A 22,050-nucleotide genomic window follows, 5' to 3' on the forward strand; every position below is an offset into this window, starting at 1 on the left:
AGTGTGCTTTGCCACTCAAATTATTGCAAGTTCGCCAATTTTTCCGAATTTAATTAATATGTGAGGGGCCAATCCCCCCATTGAAATTTTTTCTCTAAATGTTCCCATGAATGTCAAAGTTCTTCATGTAAAATTTGAAGATTCTAGCTTCTACAGTATCTCAGATATAAAAATTTTTCTATATAATTCATATAGGGGTTCCAAGCCACCTCCTGATGAAAGTGCGCTTTTTTTCCCCCAAAATGTTCAGATAAATATGAAAGTCCTTTTTGCAAAATTTTTGGAATCTAGTTCTATTAGTTTCTTAGATAAAATATTTTGTTATATTTAATTCATATGGGAGGTGCCGCTCCCCCCATTGGTAGTCCGCCAATTTATTACCTAAAATATTTCCATGGATGCTAAAGTTCTTCTTGCAAAATTGGAAGCTTTTAACTCTAATAGTTTCCAAGATAAACGAATTTGTGTATTTAATTAAGGAGGTGCCACGCCCCTGCTGCTAGTTCGCCCACTTTTTATCCTAACTAATCACATTGCGACTTATGTGGCTCCGACCTAATTTGAGGGCTCTAACTGTTACATTTTCCGAGATATACTGATTTAATATTTTCTTAATATGGAAGATGCCACGCCCACTATAGTTATTCCGCCCATTTTGTCAAAAAAATATTCTTATGGATGTCAAAGTTGTCCATGCAAAATTTGAGAACTCTAATTGTACCAGTTTCCAAGATATATGACTTTTAATAGCTATTAAATAAGTAGGCGTGGCAACTCGCCTACTTGAAATTTTAAAATAAAAAGTAGCCTATAGTTCCTTCCAGATATACAAACAAACAAACCCACAAACAAATAAACACACATTCATTTTTATAGATTTTCGATCAAAATTTTAATTTTATAAAAAATTTTCGATCAAAAATTTTTTTATAGAAAATTTTCGATCAAAATTTTTTTTTATAGAAAATTTTCGATCAAAATTTTCTTTTTATAGATGAAATTCTCTTTCTATGGAAGATGTTTGATGAAATTCTCTTTCGATGAAATTCTCTTTCTATAGAAATTGTTTGATTTCGATGAAATTCTCTTTCTATAGAAAATTTTCAATAAATTTTTTTTCTATAGATAAATTTTCTTCACTTGTTTCAATATATGTCATTCTTTTATAAAAGTTTTCGATAAATGTTCTCTTTTATAGAAATGTTGTATCAAACTCGTGATAAAATCGCGAGTTTTTTCATATAGTTCAAATTAAAAAATTTTTTTCTTCTAAAATTTTATCGAAAATGGTGTAATTTATATTTATTCTATTACAAAGTTAAAGGTTTAAATTTCCAATTAGATTCTAAGTGTGTGAGTTCTTTTTTTTTTTTTTTTTTTTTTTGATTCTTTTTCTACTAAGAAAAACTAAAACCATAATGTATTTATGGGAATTGTTATTTTACCACATTAATCTTCTATAGATTTGAATGATTTCAAAACAAAATAATAGAATTTGAAAGATAACTATTTTATACCTGTGTGTTAAACCTTATTCAGGCAAAAAGGGGGGGTCGTAACCAATAACAAAGAAACAAAGTATTATTATGAAAATGAGGAGGGAAACAATCAAATTTGAAAAAAACACTTGTTAATGTTATTTTTAATTTTCTAAAAGAATGGAAAATTTTGGTAATTTGTTCTATTTGAATGAAAAAAGAATCTGTTTGTTCTTTTGATTAGAAATAAATTAAAGAAAATTTAATAGGTTTTACCGGTATTTAAATGTTTAAAGTTTGTAAGGCGGTATTTTTTAAATCTCAACAATTTGAAAGCCATCAATTATATTTTAAAAATTTCCGGTTTAGAAAAAAATTGAAAACAGGTCAATAAAGAATATAATTTTCTATAGAAAATAAATAAAAATAAATTATTTTTAATGGAAAAAAGAAGGTTTTAAAAAATAATAGATTTTCTGTATTTGCATTACCAACATAATTTTATATTTCTTACGACTATAACCTTTATATCTCAAAAACACAAATACCAGTGAGCAGACAAATTTTTTTAATTTTACACCATAAAACGCTTTAATAACATAAAATATTTTTAGACATTTTCTTAAACGTTTGCAATCAAGTATTTTTATACCCTACACCACTTTAGTGGGGAGGGTATATTGGATTTGTGCTGATGTTTGTAACATACAAAAATATTCGTCCTAGACCCACCTTAAAGTATACCAATCGGTTTAGAATCGTTTTCTCAGTCGATTAAGCCATGTCCGTCCGTCCGTCCGTCCGTCCGTCTGGCTGGCTGGCTGGCTGGCTGGCTGTCCATGTAAACCTTGTGCGCAAGGTACAGGTCGCAATTTTCAAGATAATTGGATGAAATTTGGCACGCACGTTTTATTTTAGCTAAGGACGAAGCCTATTGAAAATGGTTAAGATCGGTCCATTATTTCACCTAGCCCCCATAGAACAGAACCCCCCGAAAAGGGCTTCTGAGCTCATAATTATGTTAAATATACATATATATCGATAAAATACGGCACAACTAAGTTTTATAGAATTCTTGATGACCCTGCCAAATTTCATAAAGATCGGGCCTCATTTGACCCTAGCTCCCATACAAAGTCCCCTTCAGAAAATTACTTGAATGTCCCAAATTAGCTTATAAACACAAATATCGCGATGAAATTCAGCACAATAAAATATTATGTCAATATAAATATATTCACAAAATTTTATCGGGCTTGGTCCATATTTGCCCCTAGCCCCCATATAAAGCCTCTGTCAGAAAATTAGTTTTTCATCCATAAATTGCTTAAATGTATCGGAACAAGGGAATATTGAAGATAAATGCTTTATTATGAAAAATAAATCACATTTAATATTCATAACTGGTGTAGGGTATCATATGGTCGGCCACGCCCGACTATAATTTCTTACTTGTTTCAATTTTTAATTTTTTTTAAGGCTGCCACCAAGCAGAAATTATTTACATTTATTTTTGTATATTTTTTGTAATTTTTTTTAAACATTATTTGTTTGCACCCACACATAAAAAACGACTTAATTAAGTAAACAATTTTTTCCATATTTATAAACTACAGTATCTGCAAAATGCATATGTATATGTATGTATTAATTTTTTATTTGATTGTCATATATGTATATGACAATATGCAAATCCAAGTTAAACAAACTGAAAAAATGGGTTGTAAACGAATTATGTAAATATTTAAAAAAAATATTTATTGAACAAATGCAGACTTTTGCTATCTTTATAGTAGATTTGAAATTGTTTCTTTAAGGGGTAGGAAAACAAGTTTATATCTTTTATTTTATTAATAAAATAAAAATGTAAAAAAGTCTGCAGAATAGTTAACATTTATGGCAATTAAATTGTTATAGACCTAAAATGTTGTATTGAATTAGACACGTGTTAGTTATACAAAAAAGTCGAAGAATTTTGAAAATTTTGAGGGAGTGTTGAGCTTTGAGAGTATTTATTAAAATATGGAACAAATTCCTGAATTATTGCCTAGCCTATTGCCTGGACTAGTCCATGGATTGCTGGACTAGTCCATGGATAGCTCTATTTAATGTATTTATGGACTAGTCAATATACTAAAGTCTATGTTTATTTACTAGTCTATGGACTAGTCACTATTGATTAAATTGGACTAGTCTATTGACTAGTCATTATTGAACAGTCTATGATTACACTAGTATAGTCATTAGTATATGGGTTAGTCTAGTGAATAGTCTATGGAATGGTATATTGACTAGTCTATGAACAAGTCTATTTTGGCTAGCCAATTAACTAGTCAATTATTCTATTGTCTGATCTATTGATCAGCCTATGGACATTTCTTTTGACTAGTCTGTAGTCTAATGACTAGTCTAGTTAGTAGTCTATGACTAATATATGGACTAAACTAAGAACTGACAAGTCTATTGACTAGTCATTATTTATTAGTCTATGATTACACTAGTCTAGTTATTAGTCTAGTGAATAGTCCATGGACAAGTCTATTAACTAGTATGTGGAAAAGTCTATTGACTAGTCAATGGACAAGTCTATTAACTAGTCTATGGACAAGTCTATTTATTAGCCTATGGACTTGCCTATTGATTAGTCTATGGTCTATAGACTAGTCTAGTTAGTAGTCTATGGACTAGTCTATTGAGTAGTCTCTGGAGTACTATTGTGAGTAGTCTTTTGGCTAGTCTATTGACTGCATTACTCTTTCGACTAGTATATAGATAATTCTATTGACTATTCTATTATCTGGTCTATTGATTAGTCTATGGATTAGTCTATGAACTAGTCTATTGACTAGTCTATTAACTGGTCTATTGACTGGTCTATTGACTAGTATATGAACTAGCCTATTGACTAGTTTATGGACTAGTCTATGGACTGGTCTATTGACTAGTATATGGACTTGACTATTTACTAGTTTATGGTCTAATCGCTTGATTAGACTAGTTTTTGGCCTTGTCTATGGAATAGTCTATGAACTAGTCTGTGGCCTAGTCTATGAACTAGTCTATGGGCTAGTCTATTGACAGGTCTATTGACTAGTCTATGGACAAGTCTATGGACTAGTCTATTGACTTGCCTATGGAATAGTCCGTGAACTAGTCTGTGACCTAGTATATGGACAGGTCTATTGACTAGTCTATGGACTGGTCTATTGACTAGTCTATTTACTAGACTATTGATTATCCTATGGACCTGCCTATTGACTAGTCTATGGTCTATTTACTAGTCTAGTTTGTAGTCTATGGACTAGTCTACGGATTATTCCATGGAATAGTCTATTGTCTTTGGGCTAGTCTATTGACTGCACTACTCTTTCGATTAGTCTATGGATTAGTCCATTGACTATTCTATTGTCTGGTCTATAGATTAGTCTATGGACTAGTCTATGAACTAGTCTATTGACTAGTATATGAACTAGCATTTTGACTAGTCTATGGACTTGTCTTTTGACTAGTATATGGACTTGTCTATTGACTAGTCTATGGTGTAATCGATTGATTGACTAGTCTTCGGCCTTGTCTATAGAATAGTCTATAAACTAGTCTGTGGCCTAGTCTATGAACTAGTCTATCGACAGGTCTATGAACTAGTCTATGATATAATCTATTGACGGTCTATTGAGTAGTCTATGGACTAGTCTATTGACTAGCCTATTGACTAGTCAAGTGACTAGCCTATGGAATAGTCTATGAACTAGTATGTGACCTAGTATATAGTCTATGATATAATCTATTGACGGTCTATTGAGTAGTCTATGGACTAGTCTATTGACTAGTCTATGGACTAGTCTATTGACGAGTCTATTTACTAGTCTATTTACTAGTCTATTGACTAGTCTATTAGCCTATGGACTTGCAATTTTACTAGTCTAGTTTGTAGTCTATGGACTAGCCTACGGATTATTCCATGAAATAGTCTATTGTTAGTAGTCTTTGCGTTAGTCTATTGACTACACTACTCTATAGAATAGTCTATGGATTAGTCTATTGACTATTATATAATCTGTTCTATTGATTAGTCTATAGACTTGCTTATTGAATAGTCGGTAGACTAGCCTATTGAATAGTATATGAACTAGCTTATTGACTAGTTTATGGACTAGTCTATGATATAATCCATTAATTGGACTAGTTTTTGGCCTTCTCTATGGAAAAGTCTATGAACTAGTCTGTGGGCTAGTCTATGAACTAGTTTATGAACTAGTCTATGGGCTGGTCTATTGACAGATCTATTGACAAGTCCATATACTAGTCTATGGGCTAGTTTGTGGACTAGTTCAGTGACTTATCTATGAACTAGTCTATTGATTAATCTAGTAACTAGCCTATGAATTAGTCTTTAAGTCTATGAACTATTCAGGGGACTAGTCTGGTTTTTGGATTTTTCTGTGCTCTAATCTTTGCACTAGTCTATAGGTTAGTATATTAGCTATCCTTTTGACTAGACTATGTTATTTGTATATAATTCCTAAAACTTTGAACCCCCTTAATAAAGTTGTTAAACAATTTAAAAACCTTAAAAACAATTACTTTAAAACAACTAAGTATTTATAACAAATTAAACTAAAACGATTTATAACTTTTAAGCATAATTGCACAATCGAGAAACTTTGAACTAAATACATTTATTTAGTTAACTAAATCAAATAAATTACAATAAAAACAATTAGCAAAAGTGTTTTTGTATTTTCTCATTTAATATTATTTCAACAGTATTTGCAAATCCGCCTATTAACATATTACAATGTTAAATATTTGTAGAAATACATATAAAGTGAATGGGTTTAAAAAGATCAATAGCAATTAGATTGGTAGAAAAATAATGAAAATAAAAAAATGTTAAGTAAAAGCAAATAAATGACGCACTTTAAAGACATTAGCCAACAATGTTTGGTTGAGATTTTTAAGTAATAAATACTTAATGGTTTTAGTCAGAAGAAAAGTAATAGATAAATAAATATTCTAGTTAAATATAAAATGTAATAAATTGAATACTTAGTTTGCAGTAACATTTTTTTAAAAAAGACCATAGTTCTCATAGACGTCTGCCAAGTCTAACTATCACCAACTTTTTAATACTTTTCACTTTCGTAATTGAAAACAACTTTTCAGTTTCATCATATCAAAGGCCAATGAATGTGCAAATCTAAAGTTTATTATGAACATTAAAATGGCTTTAACAAACACCTATATTTCGCCATTAACATTTTCCATTTCAATAGCAAACATCTAGGTAACCAACCAGTATTTAAAAAGTTCTAGTACAGTCACATTAGATATAAACAGCTAATGGCTTTAGATTCTAAATCTCTCTCTATTTCACTTCACAGACAAGTTATATAGTTAATGAAGAAAAAAAATTTTAACAAAAATTATATATATGTGTGTGTGTGTGTTTTTATTACCACCATAAATTAACTTTGAACTTCAATAATTACATTATGGTTGTTGGAAATAACAATTTGCTAAAAACTAGTTTTTTTTATATTTCTTAAGATTTAAATTAATTTTTTTATGATTATTATTTAAATCTTTTTTTATATGATTTTCAATTATTGCTTATTTTTTTCAAATGGCCTTGTCTTGCTTGCCAGTCATTTAAAGTTTATTTTGCGTTATATTTTTAAGTAGGTGTTACACAAAAAATTTTATTTTTTTAAGAATCATGTGTTTATAAATAATTAACAAAAATTTGCTTTTTTAAATAATTGTTGTTTTTTAAGTGTTAAACAAAGTTCTTGCATATTGTTAAGTTTATTTTAATTTGTTTGTTAAATTTTTTATGGAATTTAAAAACTGGGCTTGGCATTGAAAGAGAAATTAAGTGTAGGATTTTGTTGGATTATTTTTAGAATCCAAATGAAACCGTGCTAAAACAAACATTTAATCACAGAAATTGAAAACACCAGAAAGTTTTTGAACGTGTAATTATAAACGATTTTAACTAATCATTAATGATGCGAAAAGTAAAAAAAATTGATTGAGAAATATTTTATTTCTTGGCTAAAACCTTAAATTTCAAATTTTGCTGAATAATGAGATTTGTTAAAGTTTTAGCCATAACGCACGGTGCTGTGACGTAATTACATTTTGAAGTTTGTATTATATTTGAAGCGATCTTAAGGAAAAAATGTAGGAAACTATTTTACATAAATTTTTTTAAACAAACTTTTTTATTTATTTTTATTACATTTTTTCTTTTAATTTTCCCGAAAAAATGCCGATTTCATTCATAAATTTTTTCCATCCCTGATTTCAGTCGTTAAAACACAATGCTATATATTGTTGTTGTTTTCAGTCATAAACTTCTTGTGTATAAAAACAAATAAGAATTTATAGTTGGGCATGGCCAACCATATGATATGCTATGTTTTTGGTGATACGGTCAAACGAAGAGTGTGTGCCAAATTTCATCAAAAAATAGCGAATTGTAGGGTGCGCACAAGGTTTACATGGACATACAGACGGCGGACGGACAGACAGACAAACAGACAGACAGACATAGCTATATCGACTCAGAAAATGATTCTGAGACGATTGGTATACTTTAAGGTGGATGTAGGACCAATATTTTTGGGTGTTACAAACATCAGCACAAACGAATAATACCATCTCTACCATAGTGGTATACCCTACACCACAAATAACTACAACAAATATAATAATAGAGCTATCTGTTGTTGTTTTAATGATGCGTTGCTATATAATTACAAACATTTTTAAACAATATTTTAATGTTTCGATATTTTGCTCATATCTTCGTTATTTATAGATCGATTTTGCAGATATTATATATAAAAAAAAATTTCCCTAAAGCATTTATGATAGAATTATTGAAGACTTTGATTCCGAAGATATCAGGAGTCTATAGAAAATTAATTTCAAAAGTCATACAGACCGACGAACAGACAGGCGAACAAAGCTTAATCTATTATCGCCATCTATAAGAATCCAGAATATACATATTTACTCTAGGGTTAGGCAGCGAAAATGCTTTATTGTGAGTTAGTGATAACCTCCTCTCTCTGCAGGTTTGACTCCACCAGACAGCCTGGAGGGATACTGGTGTTTACAGTATTCTTTATATTGAGTCAGTGGTCGCCTTCTAGTTTCTAGGATTTCACTCTTACATGTAGCCTGTAGTGGTCGCAGTAATTGGTACTTCCGTGTTCTTATAGGGGTTAATGGTATCACCGATTCCAATGGGTACCTTACCAATTTTGAAAAGGCTTTAGATGGGAAATTTCCTTTAAAAACTTCAATTTTTGCACGTCCAGCTTAGCTACCAAGAATTTCCAATATGCGATCATTCGCAGTACCATCCTTTTAGGTAGTTTGTGGATTTTGAAAGCACAAGAAAATCCCTCTTCATAATAACTCCTAATTTTTAAAGCACTTCTCCTCCACATTTATCAGAATGCTGAATTCAAAGCTTATTCTCTCTATTGTTTGCCCTTAGAAGCAAGTACATGGTCGACTATTTTATTGTTGACCAGATCTTTTACCTTACTGGAATCTTGACCATTAAGTTGCCGACGTCGTAGACTGCCAAGCAGATACCTCTTACTAATCACTCCTAGCGAATTCTCAAGGGTCCTCCTCCTCCACATTTACCGGGATGCATGTACATTGTTAATCCAATGCCATGACGCTTGCAATCCCGCTGAATTCGAAGCTCCCGTTTTCTATTGTTTGCCCTTAGAAACAATTACATGGCCTACTATTTTATTGTTGACCAGATCTTTTACCTTACTAAAATCTTGATCATTGAGTTATCGGCGTCGTAGTCTGCAAAGCAGTTACCTCTAAATAATCACTCCTAGTGACTTCCTAAGGGTCCTTATCTTCTACAATTATCAGGGTGAAAGCACATTGTCATGACCATCACAACCCTCCTGAATTCGAAGCTCACGCTCTCTATTGATTGCCCTTAGAAGCAATTACATGGTACACTATTTTATTGTTGTGACCAAATCTTTTACCTCGCTGGAATCATGACCATTGAGTTATCGCTGTCGTTGACTGTAAAGCAGATATCTTTTTAGTGTTTTCTCTACTTTAGTTTTTAAGTCTCTAGCTTCTTTTTCCGTATTGGTAGAGGCTTCTATTTCCTTCGAGGTTGATTTGTTAGACGTGCTTTGTCTCCCTCACTAGTCGTATTCAAACTGGAGACTCCTTTTAAAAGGTACGACTTGGCTTTATCTGTATATTAAAAGTCTGGAAGAACTTTTTCTTCTTAAGTAAGTTCTCAGTGTTCAGTTCCTCTGGTGATCAGCTTCTCTTTGGCTTAGACGTTGAGAGGGAATCCTTTAGATTGTCTTGTGATTGACCCAATATGATCTTCTGGAGCATCTTTCACAATTTTCCTCCATGTGCCTCAGATAGCCATTGTTTGTTGGACGCTAACTTAAGTATGCTGTCTTAAACTCTTCCAACATTCGCTCTATTTCATCCTTGTTAAGATTAGGGATGATGATGTTTTAATTATCATCTGTTGGACTCGTAAAACTAATACATACACAATCTTTCCATACATTTGTTATGTAAAAGTACAACTGAATTAAACGCCCCCTAGTTGAGGAGATTTGCAATATATGCTTTATATTTAATGTTAAAATATATATATTTTTTAGTATTTTTTACATTTAACGAGACACTGTGCAACGATCACTTCAACAAAAATACTTTGATTACGAAATTTTTTGCTACATAACAAAATTTAACGAATTCAATTAATAATATTTTTGTTGTTGAACAAAAAATATCTCTTTAGCTCGAAATTAAATAACGCATTCACCTTTTTAAATCCCATAACGCAACTTAAAACTGTTAATTAGATTAACAATATAATTTCAACTCCCTGTTTACTATTATATTCACAGCAAATAATATTATTTTTAAAATAAATTTGCCATATCATGTATTGTAAATGATTATGTTTTTCTAGTACTTTAATGCTATTTCACTGGTCTTTTGTTGTTTTTTTTTTTTCAAAATAAATTTCTATTACATATTCTAACGGTTCGCAGAAATATGTCTTAAATTTCATAAACTGAAGAAAAAAACCCCGTTAACTCAAAAAAGTAAAAGGCTCTTACTGTAATTGATATGAAATACCGAAACTTTGTTAACACTTAAATGTTAATTGGATTTAAATTGAAATAAGAATTTGCTTACCAACAATGTTGCTTTATTTTATTGTATTTTTTAAAAAAATATATTTTTGTTTAACTTTAGTCATGATGAGTTTTAAATATGTTAAGAAATGGGGTCGTCGAGTACAGTAAGCTAATTATAAATGTTTTCTTTGTAGAATTAGTCAGAGGAGAGTTAAAAAATTTCAAAGAGTTGTGCTAACTTTAAAAGAGTTTGAATACTATTTGAAACTATTGTTTTTTTATCAGAGAATGTTTTGGAAAAATTTAACTATGTCCCCACCTCACAGAATGACTTGAAAATTCTTTCAATAATACCATATATACTGAACTGATTGTAAATAGAAAATTAAATCCGAATTTTCAAAAAAGGATCTATTAAGCCAGCAATTTGACCTTGTGTGCTGAAATCAAAACCTGTTTTTATAAGTAGTTAATTCAATGCTGAAGTTTATGGAGAAGAATGCTTTGAATATTGGAGGTTACCATTTGCATGATTACACAGTACAAACCCGTTATTCTGTCCTCACGTACTCAGTTGTCATAATGACCAAGGCTTTATTAATCGACGAAAGTTTCCCGCATATCCGTGCAAAATAAGTTTTTTCTGACTAAGCTCTGAGATTAAAAATTGTTCGATTTTAATGGGTTAGTTAGTTAGTTCGTTCGTTCGTTCGTTAGTTAGTTTGTTAGTTAGTTAGTTAGTTAACTAGTTAGTTAGTTAGTTAGTTAGTTAGTTAGTTAGTTTGTTAGTTAGTTAGTTAGTTAGTTAGTTAGTTAGTTAGTTAGTTTGTTAGTTAGTTAGTTGTTAGTTAGTTAGTTAGTAGTTAGTTAGTTAGTTAGTTAGTTAGTAGTTAGTTAGTTAGTTAGTTAGTTAGTTAGTTAGTTAGTTAGTTAGTTAGTTAGTTAGTTAGTTAGTTAGTTAGTTAGTTAGTTAGTTAGTTAGTTAGTAGTTAGTTAGTTAGTTAGTTAGTTAGTTAGTTAGTTAGTTAGTTAGTTAGTTAGTTAGTTAGTTAGTAGTTAGTTAGTAGTTAGTTAGTTAGTTAGTTAGTTAGTTAGTTAGTTAGTTAGTAGTTAGTTAGTTAGTTAGTTAGTTAGTTAGTTAGTAGTTAGTTAGTTAGTTAGTTAGTTAGTTAGTTAGTTAGTTAGTTAGTTAGTTAGTTAGTTAGTTAGTTAGTTAGTTAGTTAGTTAGTTAGTTAGTTAGTTAGTTAGTAGTTAGTTAGTTAGTTAGTTAGTTAGTTAGTTAGTAGTAGTTAGTAGTTAGTTAGTTAGTTAGTTAGTTAGTTAGTTAGTTAGTTAGTTAGTTAGTTAGTTAGTTAGTTAGTTAGTTAGTTAGTTAGTTAGTTAGTTAGTAGTTAGTTAGTTAGTTAGTTAGTTAGTTAGTTCGTTAGTAGTTAGTTAGTTAGTTAGGTAGTTAGTTAGTTAGTTAGTTAGTTAGTTAGTTAGTAGTAGTTAGTTAGTTAGTTAGTTAGTTAGTTAGTTAGTTAGTTAGTTAGTTAGTAGTTAGTTAGTAGTTAGTTAGTTATGTTAGTTAGTAGTTAGTTAGTTAGTTAGTTAGTTAGTTAGTAGTTAGTTAGTTAGTTAGTTAGTTTAGTTAGTTAGTTAGTTAGTTAGTTAGTTAGTTAGTTAGTTAGTTAGTTAGTTAGTTAGTTTAGTTAGTTAGTTAGTTCGTTAGTTAGTTAGTTAGTAGTTAGTTAGTTAGTTAGTAGTTAGTTAGTTAGTTAGTAGTTAGTTAGTTAGTTAGTAGTTAGTTAGTTAGTTAGTTAGTTAGTTAGTTAGTTAGTAGTTAGTTAGTTAGTTAGTTAGTTAGTAGTTAGTTAGTTAGTTAGTTAGTTAGTTAGTTAGTTAGTTAGTTTAGTAGTTAGTTAGTTAGTTAGAGAGTTAGTTAGTTAGTAGTTAGTTAGTTAGTAGTAGTAGTTAGTTAGTAGTAGTTAGTTAGTTAGTTAGTATTAGTTAGTTAGTTAGTTAGTTAGTTAATTAGTTAGTTAGTTAGTAGTTAGTTAGTTAGTTAGTTAGTTAGTAGTAGTTAGTTAGTTAGTTAGTTAGTTAGTTAGTTAGTATTAGTTAGTTAGGAGTTAGTTAGTTAGTTAGTTAGTTAGTTAGTTAGTTAGTAGTTAGTTAGTAGTAGTTAGTTAGTTAGTTAGTTAGTTAGTTAGTTAGTTAGTAGTAGTTAGTTAGTTAGTTAGTTAGTTAGTTAGTTAGTAGTAGTTAGTTAGTTAGTTAGTTAGTTGTAGTTAGTAGTTAGTTAGTTAGTAGTTAGTTAGTTAGTAGTTAGTTAGTTAGTTAGTTAGTTAGTTAGTTAGTTAGTTAGTTAGTTAGTTAGTTAGTTAGTTAGTTAGTTAGTTAGTTAGTTAGTTAGTTAGTTAGTTAGTTAGTTAGTTCTGTGTTGCTATCCTTTATTGTTCAGTTTTATTTTAAACCTATTTCAGGTTTATCTTTTAAGTCTTTCGTTTTTATATCCTACACCACTATAATGGGGAGGGTATTATGCGTTTGTGCTGATGTTTGTAACACCCAAAAATATTGGTCATGTACCCACCTTAAAGTATACCAATTGGCTCAGAATCACTTTCTGAGTCGATTTAGTTATGACCGTCTGTCCGTTCGTCCGCCTGTCCGTCCGTCTGTCCATGTAAACCTTGTGCGCACGCTACAGGTCGCAATCTTCAAGATAATTCGAGGAATTTGTTTGACCCAAGAACGAAGCCTATTGAAAATGTTTCAAATCGGTCCATTTCGCATAGGATCCATACAGCCATACTCCCCGAATAGAACTTTTGAACTAATAAATATGTTATATGTTATTTTATCACTCCAGAAATCGACAAAACTTAGTTTTATATAAGTGTTATTGATATTGCTGCATTTCGTAATGATCGAGCCTCATTTGGCCCTATCCCCCATATAAAGTCCCCATCAGAAAATGACTTGATAGTTACAATTTACTTATAAACACTAATATTACGATGATATTCTGCATAAATAATTTTAATGTAGACGTTAATCCCTCTACCAAAATTTATAAGGATATTTATATTAACCCACTGACCCCATATAACCCCTCTTTTAGAAAATCCCTTTTTTTAACAAATTGTTAAAATATTTCTGAATTAAGGTAAAAATTACATTAAATGCTCTATTAAAAAATTAATCAGCATTTGTAACATAATTAGTGGTGTAGGGTATCTTACTTATTTCTTAATATCTTATGTTTTTAAGATGAAATTGTCTCACAAATCTCTGAAATTATTCTCATAATAAAAAGATAGCTAAGACGAATAATATGATCAAATTTTAAACTTTTAGTTTCTTTTTCTAAAAAAAAAACTTTATAATAAATATCATCATTATTATTATGATAAAATGTTATTTCCTGAAAAAAAAATTATTTTCTACTATTTTCATCTCATTATGATTATTTTTTTTTTTAATTTCCCTCTCTACAATATTATAATGTTGTGGTTTACTGACTACTTTTATGGTTGAATAAATTTTCAAAGTAAAGGTAAAAAATATAAAAAAAACTGGGCAACCAAACAACTTGTTAGTTAGTTTTTCAGACAAAAAGATGACACTACCGGTGTGGTGGCGATGGTGGCATGGTGATGATACAACTACCAACTAAAACCACAAAAAACTAACTATAAGTGTGTGTTTGTGTATACTATATATGACCCTCTAAAATACCACTTGTAAATATTTTAACCTGTTTTTTTTTTCTTTCATCTCTCAACATTTTTCATAGTACTTGTGGTAAAAGAAATCAAATGACTTTCTTAGTATATGGAAAAAATCAAGCAAAACAAACAAAATCAGTGAAATGAAAAGCCAGCAAAATGGAAAATATATGTATATGTATGTCATTACATCAAGACAAGTATTTTGCAGGAAATTTTTAATGAATGAACATTAAATAGAATTTATTTTTTTGTATATTTATTTAGTAAGTAGAAAAAAATAAAGAAAAAGAAAAGTATTTTCTTTATGGTTTAGAAATTAAATATGTTTGCCAAAAAATTTTTTTAAGATTTAAGATATGAAAGAAATTATTACTTTCTCTATTTAAAAGAATTTGTGTTTAAAGTTCAAATGTCTTTAATTAATTTTATAAAAAACTTTAAAGAAGTTTCACTTGTTTGCTTTGCTTCGCTGTTTGTATTTTAAACTTTTAATTAGAAAACAAGTTGTTGTTTATTTAAAACTAAAAATTCTAAATATTTCTATTTATTAATGTCAGGGTTGATTGGCTGTTTATAGTTTTGTTTCTTTTAAAGAAACTTAACAGAACTTAATAAGCAGTAGCTGAAGTCATTAGAAATATTCAATTAAACAAATTGAAACGGTATAACATTTTGCACAACGTTTTCGAAATGTAAACTAGAACAATTAAATGAATAAAATTTAATTTAATGTTTTAAAGGGGGTTTGAAAAAGATTTACTATAAACACTAGAGGGGAATTGTTGCTACGTGATATCTTATGGTGACATTAGGTTAAATTCGGATAATTTGAAAAAAATTTTTTTTCAAAAATTATATAAAATATATAACATTTCGTTTAACTAATTTACATGATAAAGGCGTTGTAATTATTACAAATAAACATATATTAATTACTAAATATTAATAATAACAAAAAAAAAAAACGAACAAACTTCTCTAATAACAAATTACACAAATATTTTAATCTAATGTAAAACATATTCATATAAAATTACTGTAATACTTGTAACCTGGTCTAATACTTAATACGGTCTAGACCAACTCAAAATACATATGAATTTGCAATTAAATTTTATTAACGCACCACTGCACTTTTTGTAAAAAAAAAAAAACTAAGTAATGGCATGAACGTAAATCCCACGAACAATACCTTGCAACAAAAGCTGGCTCAAATAAATACAATTAAAAAAAAAATCACAAAATATTCAAACCAAACAAATAATTCAGGTTTCTTCTCAAGCAGAAACTAAATAAACAGAAAAGCACATACAACAAAAAAATAACTGAAATTGTTTATGAAAGGTTGTCAATTTCAATATTTCAACAAACAAAACAATTACGAAATTTTTCTTATAGGCCCACGTATTTTATTTAATAATATTTATTTTTGATTTTTTTATATTATTAGAGTAAATATTTGCAACTCCTTAAAAATACTAAATATGAGTCATAAATCTTATAAAGAAAACAAATTCTTATAATATGTTTACAGAGTATTCAAATGCGCAATCGAAAAACAAAAATTTTGTTGAAAATTTTTTATGAAAATAAATTTTGTCAAAAGTTTTCTATAAAATGAGAAATTAATGAAAATTTTCTATAAAAAGAGAAATTAAAGAATTTAATTATAATTAAAAAAGAAAAATAAAAAAAAACAAGAGAGAGTCTTATATTCGGCTGTGCCGACTCTCTTATACCCACAATCAAACCGTATGCCATAAAACGAATGCTCCTCTAACATCATGATCACTCAAGGGGAGCTTATATGGGGGGTAGGGTCAATCAGATTCTGATTCTCATAAAAGTCAGTCAAAAGCAACCTACTTATGTCGAATTTCATCTTAATAATCTTATTTTTAAGCCAGTAAGGAGCGTTAGAGTAATTTTCTCAAGGGGACCTTATAGAGGGGTAGGGTCAATTATAGAGATTTTGGTTCGTAAGAGACTTACTTATGTCAGTTTTCATCGCTATACTCGTATTTTGAATCCAGTAAAGAACGTTTAAGTCATTTTCTGATGAGGACCTTATAAGGGGGTAGGGTCAATTATGGATCGATGCTATTTTCCCATTTTCAATACCAAACAAACCCTACCTATAAAGAATATTTGTGAAAAATTTCAACCCCCAAGCTCATTCCTTTTGGACTAATGTTTTTAACAGAAAGACGGACAAACGGACGGACATGGCTAGATCGTCTTAGAATTTAATAAGGTATAAAAAGAAAATTTAACGAAAGTTTTCTATAAAACAAAAATTTTACGAAATTTTTCTATAAAAATAAAATTTAACGAAAATTTTCTACAAAAAGAAAATTTAACGAACATATATAATGAAAATTTAAGTAGAATTTTCTATAAGGATAAAATTTAACGAAAATTTTCTTTAATAAGAAAACTTATCCAAAATTGTATATAAAAAGAAAACTTTAACGAAAATTTTCTATAAAAAGAAAAATTAACGAAAAATTTCTATAAAAAAAAATTTAACGACATTTTCTATAAAAAGAAAACTTTAACGAAATCTTACGAAATTTTTTTTAAAATTGTTTCGAAAATGATCATTCATTCAGTTAGTTAGTTAGTTAGTCAGTTAGTTAGTTAGTTAGTTAGTTAGTTAGTTAGTTAGTTAGTTAGTTAGTTAGTCAGTAGTTAGTTAGTTAGTTAGTTAGTTAGTTAGTTAGTTAGTTAGTTAGTTAGTTAGTTAGTTAGTTAGTTAGTTAGTTAGTTAGTTAGTTAGTTAGTTAGTTAGTTAGTTAGTTAGTTAGTTAGTTAGTTAGTTAGTTAGTTAGTTAGTTAGTTAGTTAGTTAGTTAGTTAGTTAGTTAGTTAGTAGTTAGTTAGTTAGTTAGTTAGTTAGTTAGTTAGTTAGTTAGTTAGTTAGTTAGTTAGTTAGTTAGTTAGTTAGTTAGTAGTTAGTTAGTTAGTTAGTTAGTTAGTTAGTTAGTAGTTAGTTAGTTAGTTAGTTAGTAGTTAGTTAGTTAGTTAGTTAGTTAGTTAGTTAGTTAGTTAGTAGTTAGTTAGTAGTTAGTTAGTTAGTTAGTTAGTAGTTAGTTAGTTAGTTAGTTAGTTAGTTAGTTAGTTAGTTAGTTAGTTAGTTAGTTAGTTAGTTAGTTAGTTAGTTAGTTAGTTAGTTAGTTAGTTAGTTAGTTAGTTAGTTAGTTAGTTAGTTAGTTAGTTAGTTAGTTAGTTAGTAGTTAGTTAGTAGTTAGTTAGTTAGTTAGTTAGTTAGTTAGTTAGTTAGTTAGTTAGTTAGTTAGTTAGTTAGTTAGTTAGTTAGTTAGTAGTTAGTTAGTTAGTTAGTTAGTTAGTTAGTTAGTTAGTTAGTTAGTTAGTTAGTTAGTTAGTTAGTTAGTTAGTTAGTTAGTTAGTTAGTTAGTTAGTTAGTTAGTTAGTTAGTTAGTTAGTTAGTTAGTTAGTTAGTTAGTTAGTTAGTTAGTTAGTTAGTTAGTTAGTTAGTTAGTTAGTTAGTTAGTTAGTAGTTAGTTAGTTAGTTAGTTAGTTAGTTAGTAGTTAGTTAGTTAGTTAGTTAGTTAGTTAGTTAGTAGTTAGTTAGTTAGTTAGTTAGTTAGTTAGTTAGTTAGTTAGTTAGTTAGTTAGTTAGTTAGTTAGTTAGTTAGTTAGTAGTTAGTTAGTTAGTTAGTTAGTTAGTTAGTTAGTTAGTTAGTTAGTTAGTTAGTTAGTTAGTTAGTTAGTTAGTTAGTTAGTTAGTTAGTTAGTTAGTTAGTTAGTAGTTAGTTAGTTAGTTAGTTAGTTAGTTAGTTAGTTAGTTAGTTAGTAGTTAGTTAGTTAGTTAGTTAGTTAGTTAGTTAGTAGTTAGTTAGTTAGTTAGTTAGTTAGTTAGTTAGTTAGTTAGTTAGTTAGTTAGTTAGTTAGTTAGTTAGTTAGTTAGTTAGTTAGTTAGTTAGTTAGTTAGTTAGTTAGTTAGTTAGTTAGTTAGTTAGTTAGTTAGTTAGTTAGTTAGTTAGTTAGTTAGTTAGTTAGTTAGTAGTTAGTTAGTTAGTTAGTTAGTTAGTTAGTTAGTTAGTTAGTTAAAAGATTGAAAAATTAACAAATATTATCTACAAAAAAGAACATTTTTTGAAAATTTTCTAAAAAAAATTGTCGCAAATTTCCTACAACAAGAAAATTTATCAAAAAATTTCGAAAATTTTATACAACAAGGAAATTTATCGAAAATTTTATATAAAAAGAAAGTTTTCGAAAATTTTCTATATAAAATAATATTTATCAAAATAGAAAATTTATAAAAATTTCAAAAAAAAAAAAATATATATTAAAAAAACTATAAGGAATTCCTGTTATAACTATTCGTTGAGATAACTTCTTGTACAAAACTATGCCATTTTCTACGTGAACTCTAAAAAAACACCTCCTCAATTTAATTTAAGTTGTTTTTGGTTTTTAACATTTTATTATTAAATAATGAAAAAAATCATGTTGTTGTACATTTAAGGTCACTTTTTTAGGTGCAGACTTGTCAGTCATTTATCACCTTTATTTTTTTTGAAATGTATAAACAATAAAATTCGTGGTTTTTTGAACATGCGTGGCTTGGTTTAGATACTTTTGTGAATCAGCGTTTAATTAATTTTGGCTTGTTTACAATAATTACAAAAATATTATTTAAACAATATAAGAATTTTAATTTGTGGTTTCAATCATTTCGCCTTCTATTGTATGGCAAATAGGTATTGAAAAAGGCATTGGCATAAAATAGTTGTGTAAGTTTTGGTAACACTTCTATTCAAAAATTCCAACTCAATTATGTGAGAATTGAAATGCTTTACTTTGCTTTCCTGCAACAAAAAGCTAAAACTAATTCTGCAAGCTTTTTCCAAATTGACAATGTTTTAAGGCTGACCTATTTAAAAAAATCTCAGCAATTAAAGTAAATGAATACTTAATTTTTCTGCCTGTTGAATTTTATGTTTGTTTTTTCTATTACATGCACTAATGGGTTAATCCGAGAAGTCTTGTATTTCCTATGTTTAGTTATACTTAAAAAATAAATATTATTCGTTTTTCGTTGGTTTGTTCATCAGTTAGAGCGTAACATTAAACTTTTAGGTTGTAAATGTTCTTCAAACATGTATTCACGAATACGGCTATATTCTAAACGAAAATCTTAAGTCAACATTAATAGTTTCCTAGGAATTTTTAACGTTTTTTTTTTGCTCTCTGTATTTCATACTATTATTTTTCTGCATTTTGTTTTGTATGAAATGAAAAATAAATGGAGTGAAGTAGTATTTGTATGCTTTAACAAAGCATGAACACTAGACGTTATTTTATTCATGCAACTTAAAACCCAGCAGGCTATGGTGAGGGAAATTTTGCGATAAATACGATCGATAAATTCACTTATTATAGAAATTTTACGATAGATTTTTCTTTTAGAGAAAATTTACGATAAATTTTGTTTTTATAGAAAATTTACGATAAATTTTGTTTTTATAGAACATTTACGATAAATTTTCTTTTAATAGAAAATTTACGATACATTTTCTTTTTATAGAAAATTTACGATAAACTTTCATTTAATAGAAAATTTACAATAAATTTTCTTTTAATAGAAAATTTACGATAAATTTTCTTTTTATAGAAAATTTACGATAAATTTTCTTTTTATAGAAAATTTACGATAAATTTTCTTTTTATAGAAAATTTACGATAAATTTTCTTTTTATAGAAAATTTACGATAAATTTTCTTTTTATAGAAAATTTACGATAAATTTTCTTTTTATAGAAAATTTACGATAAATTTTCTTTTTATAGAAAATTTACGATAAATTTTCTTTTTATAGAAAATTTACGATTAATTTTCTTTTTATAGAAAATTTACGATTAATTTTCTTTTTATAGAAAATTTACGATTAATTTTCTTTTTATAGAAAATTTACGATTAATTTTCTTTTTATAGAAAATTTACGATTAATTTTCTTTTTATAGAAAATTTACGAAAAATTGTTTTATAGAAAATTTGCGATAGTTTACTTTTTATAGAAAATTTGCGATAGTTTTCTTTTTATAGAAAATTTGTGATAATTTTCCTTTTATAGAAAATTTTCATTAAAATTTACTTTTTATAGAAAATTTTCGTCAAAATTTCCTTTTTATAGAATGTTTTCGTTGAAATTTTCTTTTTATAGAAAATTTTCATTAAAATTCTCTTTTTAGAGAAAAAAATGTCCGCTGGGTTATAAACTATTAAAAAGTATACAATACTATTGTAGAATTTTGTTGTTTTGGTTTGTGGCAAGAAGAACGTAAAAACCATTTGTTTTTTCATGGAGCAACACTATAAAACCATGCAAATCCCTCAAACGTTTTAGAACGTTGTTGTTTTTTTTGTTCCGTTTTGCAAAATTTTGTTTTCTTTTTGTTGCTGTAGTTGTTGTGCTGTTACCACAGTATTGTTGTTAGTTAAAGTTTTTATTTCAACATTTAGTCACACTCTTGGTTTGGGCAACGTTATTTTTTTATACAGACATTCATATGTACAAGTAGTAAAATGCTCTTTGGTGGCTTTAGGTTCAGTTCATACTGTTTATGTTGCTATTCTGTTTTGTTTTGGCTCAACAGGAATATAAAAAAATAACGTATAAATATATTGTTAGTTTGGCCATAAGACGAGTTTTAGTACGTTTTAGTGGTATGAGTGTTTGTTTGTTTGGGTTTTTTCCTTTAGGCCATTAAAGTTGAAAACTTTTATTGCATTTTAAGAAAGGGTTACTGACATGAACCTTGAGTTGGTAAAAATAAAAGAAATAAATAAACAAACAAAAACAGCAAAAGAAAATAACAAGAAAGATGCGTTAGTTGTTGTTGTTTTTTGCCATTGTTATTTTATAAGAAAGTAAATAAATAACAAATACTTTGAAATTGTGTTGTGTTTTATTTTCTTTCTAAACAATTTGTCTGCTAAATGTTTGTGTTATTTTTTTACACGTTAATTGCTTAAAACAGCTGCCTTTTTTAGTATTTTACTAAATATTACAAAATTAAGTTTTCATTTTATAAAACAGCTTTTTTTCATACATTTAAACATTGAACTCTTTATGATTACAAAGTTCAGTTGGTAATTTATAATTTGCTCTTGTATTACTAAGATCATATGACTGTCATCTAAATGTTTGTTTTTATTACATTTTTATTTTTATTACCAGTTGACCCTGAAACAAGTGCAAACGTTCGAAAATGTTTAGGTTTTATATTAGACTTTAATATTGCATTAGCTTCAAGTCTTAAATGTTTGCATAAATAAAAATGTCAATATTAATATTTATATGTATTAATCTATATTAATTGTTGTTTTGTATTTTACTTCAAGATGAAGGTCATGTGGTGTATTTGAACAAAAAAAATGTGTTTTTAAATTTATAACTTTGAAAAGTTAATCTAGAGCATGTGTAGAAATAATAAATTCAAGAAAAAGTTTAAATGTATTTAAAGCTGGTGTTTAGTTAGTTTTAAAAAGCAAATACTTTGCTGGTAAAATCGTATTTTGTATCAGACCACTTTTGAAAACAAAAGACTTAAGACACATGCATATGTAAGTAATACTTTTAATGAGAGGTTATTCCTAATTTTCTTCAAAGATAATTACAATTCAAAGCTTGGTTATGGTTTTGTCTCATCTT

The 22,050-nt window shown here is 28.1% G+C and overlaps 2 protein-coding genes across 4 annotated transcripts in view; one reads left to right on the plus strand and one right to left on the minus strand.

Moving 5' to 3' along the window:
• LOC119602438 (protein SHQ1 homolog) overlaps window positions 1–22,050 on the minus strand; it is a 64,374-nt gene that overhangs the window by 6,497 nt on the left and 35,827 nt on the right. The window lies entirely within an intron of this gene.
• LOC119602437 (putative epidermal cell surface receptor) overlaps window positions 1–22,050 on the plus strand; it is a 58,580-nt gene that overhangs the window by 6,253 nt on the left and 30,277 nt on the right. The gene's annotated exons all lie outside the window — the stretch shown is intronic.

The sequence above is a fragment of the Lucilia sericata genome, unplaced genomic scaffold, assembly GCF_015586225.1.
Source record: "Lucilia sericata isolate MDLA Ls3-8-SP2 unplaced genomic scaffold, ASM1558622v1 Contig000232F_arrow, whole genome shotgun sequence".
Lineage (NCBI taxonomy): Eukaryota > Metazoa > Arthropoda > Insecta > Diptera > Calliphoridae > Lucilia > Lucilia sericata.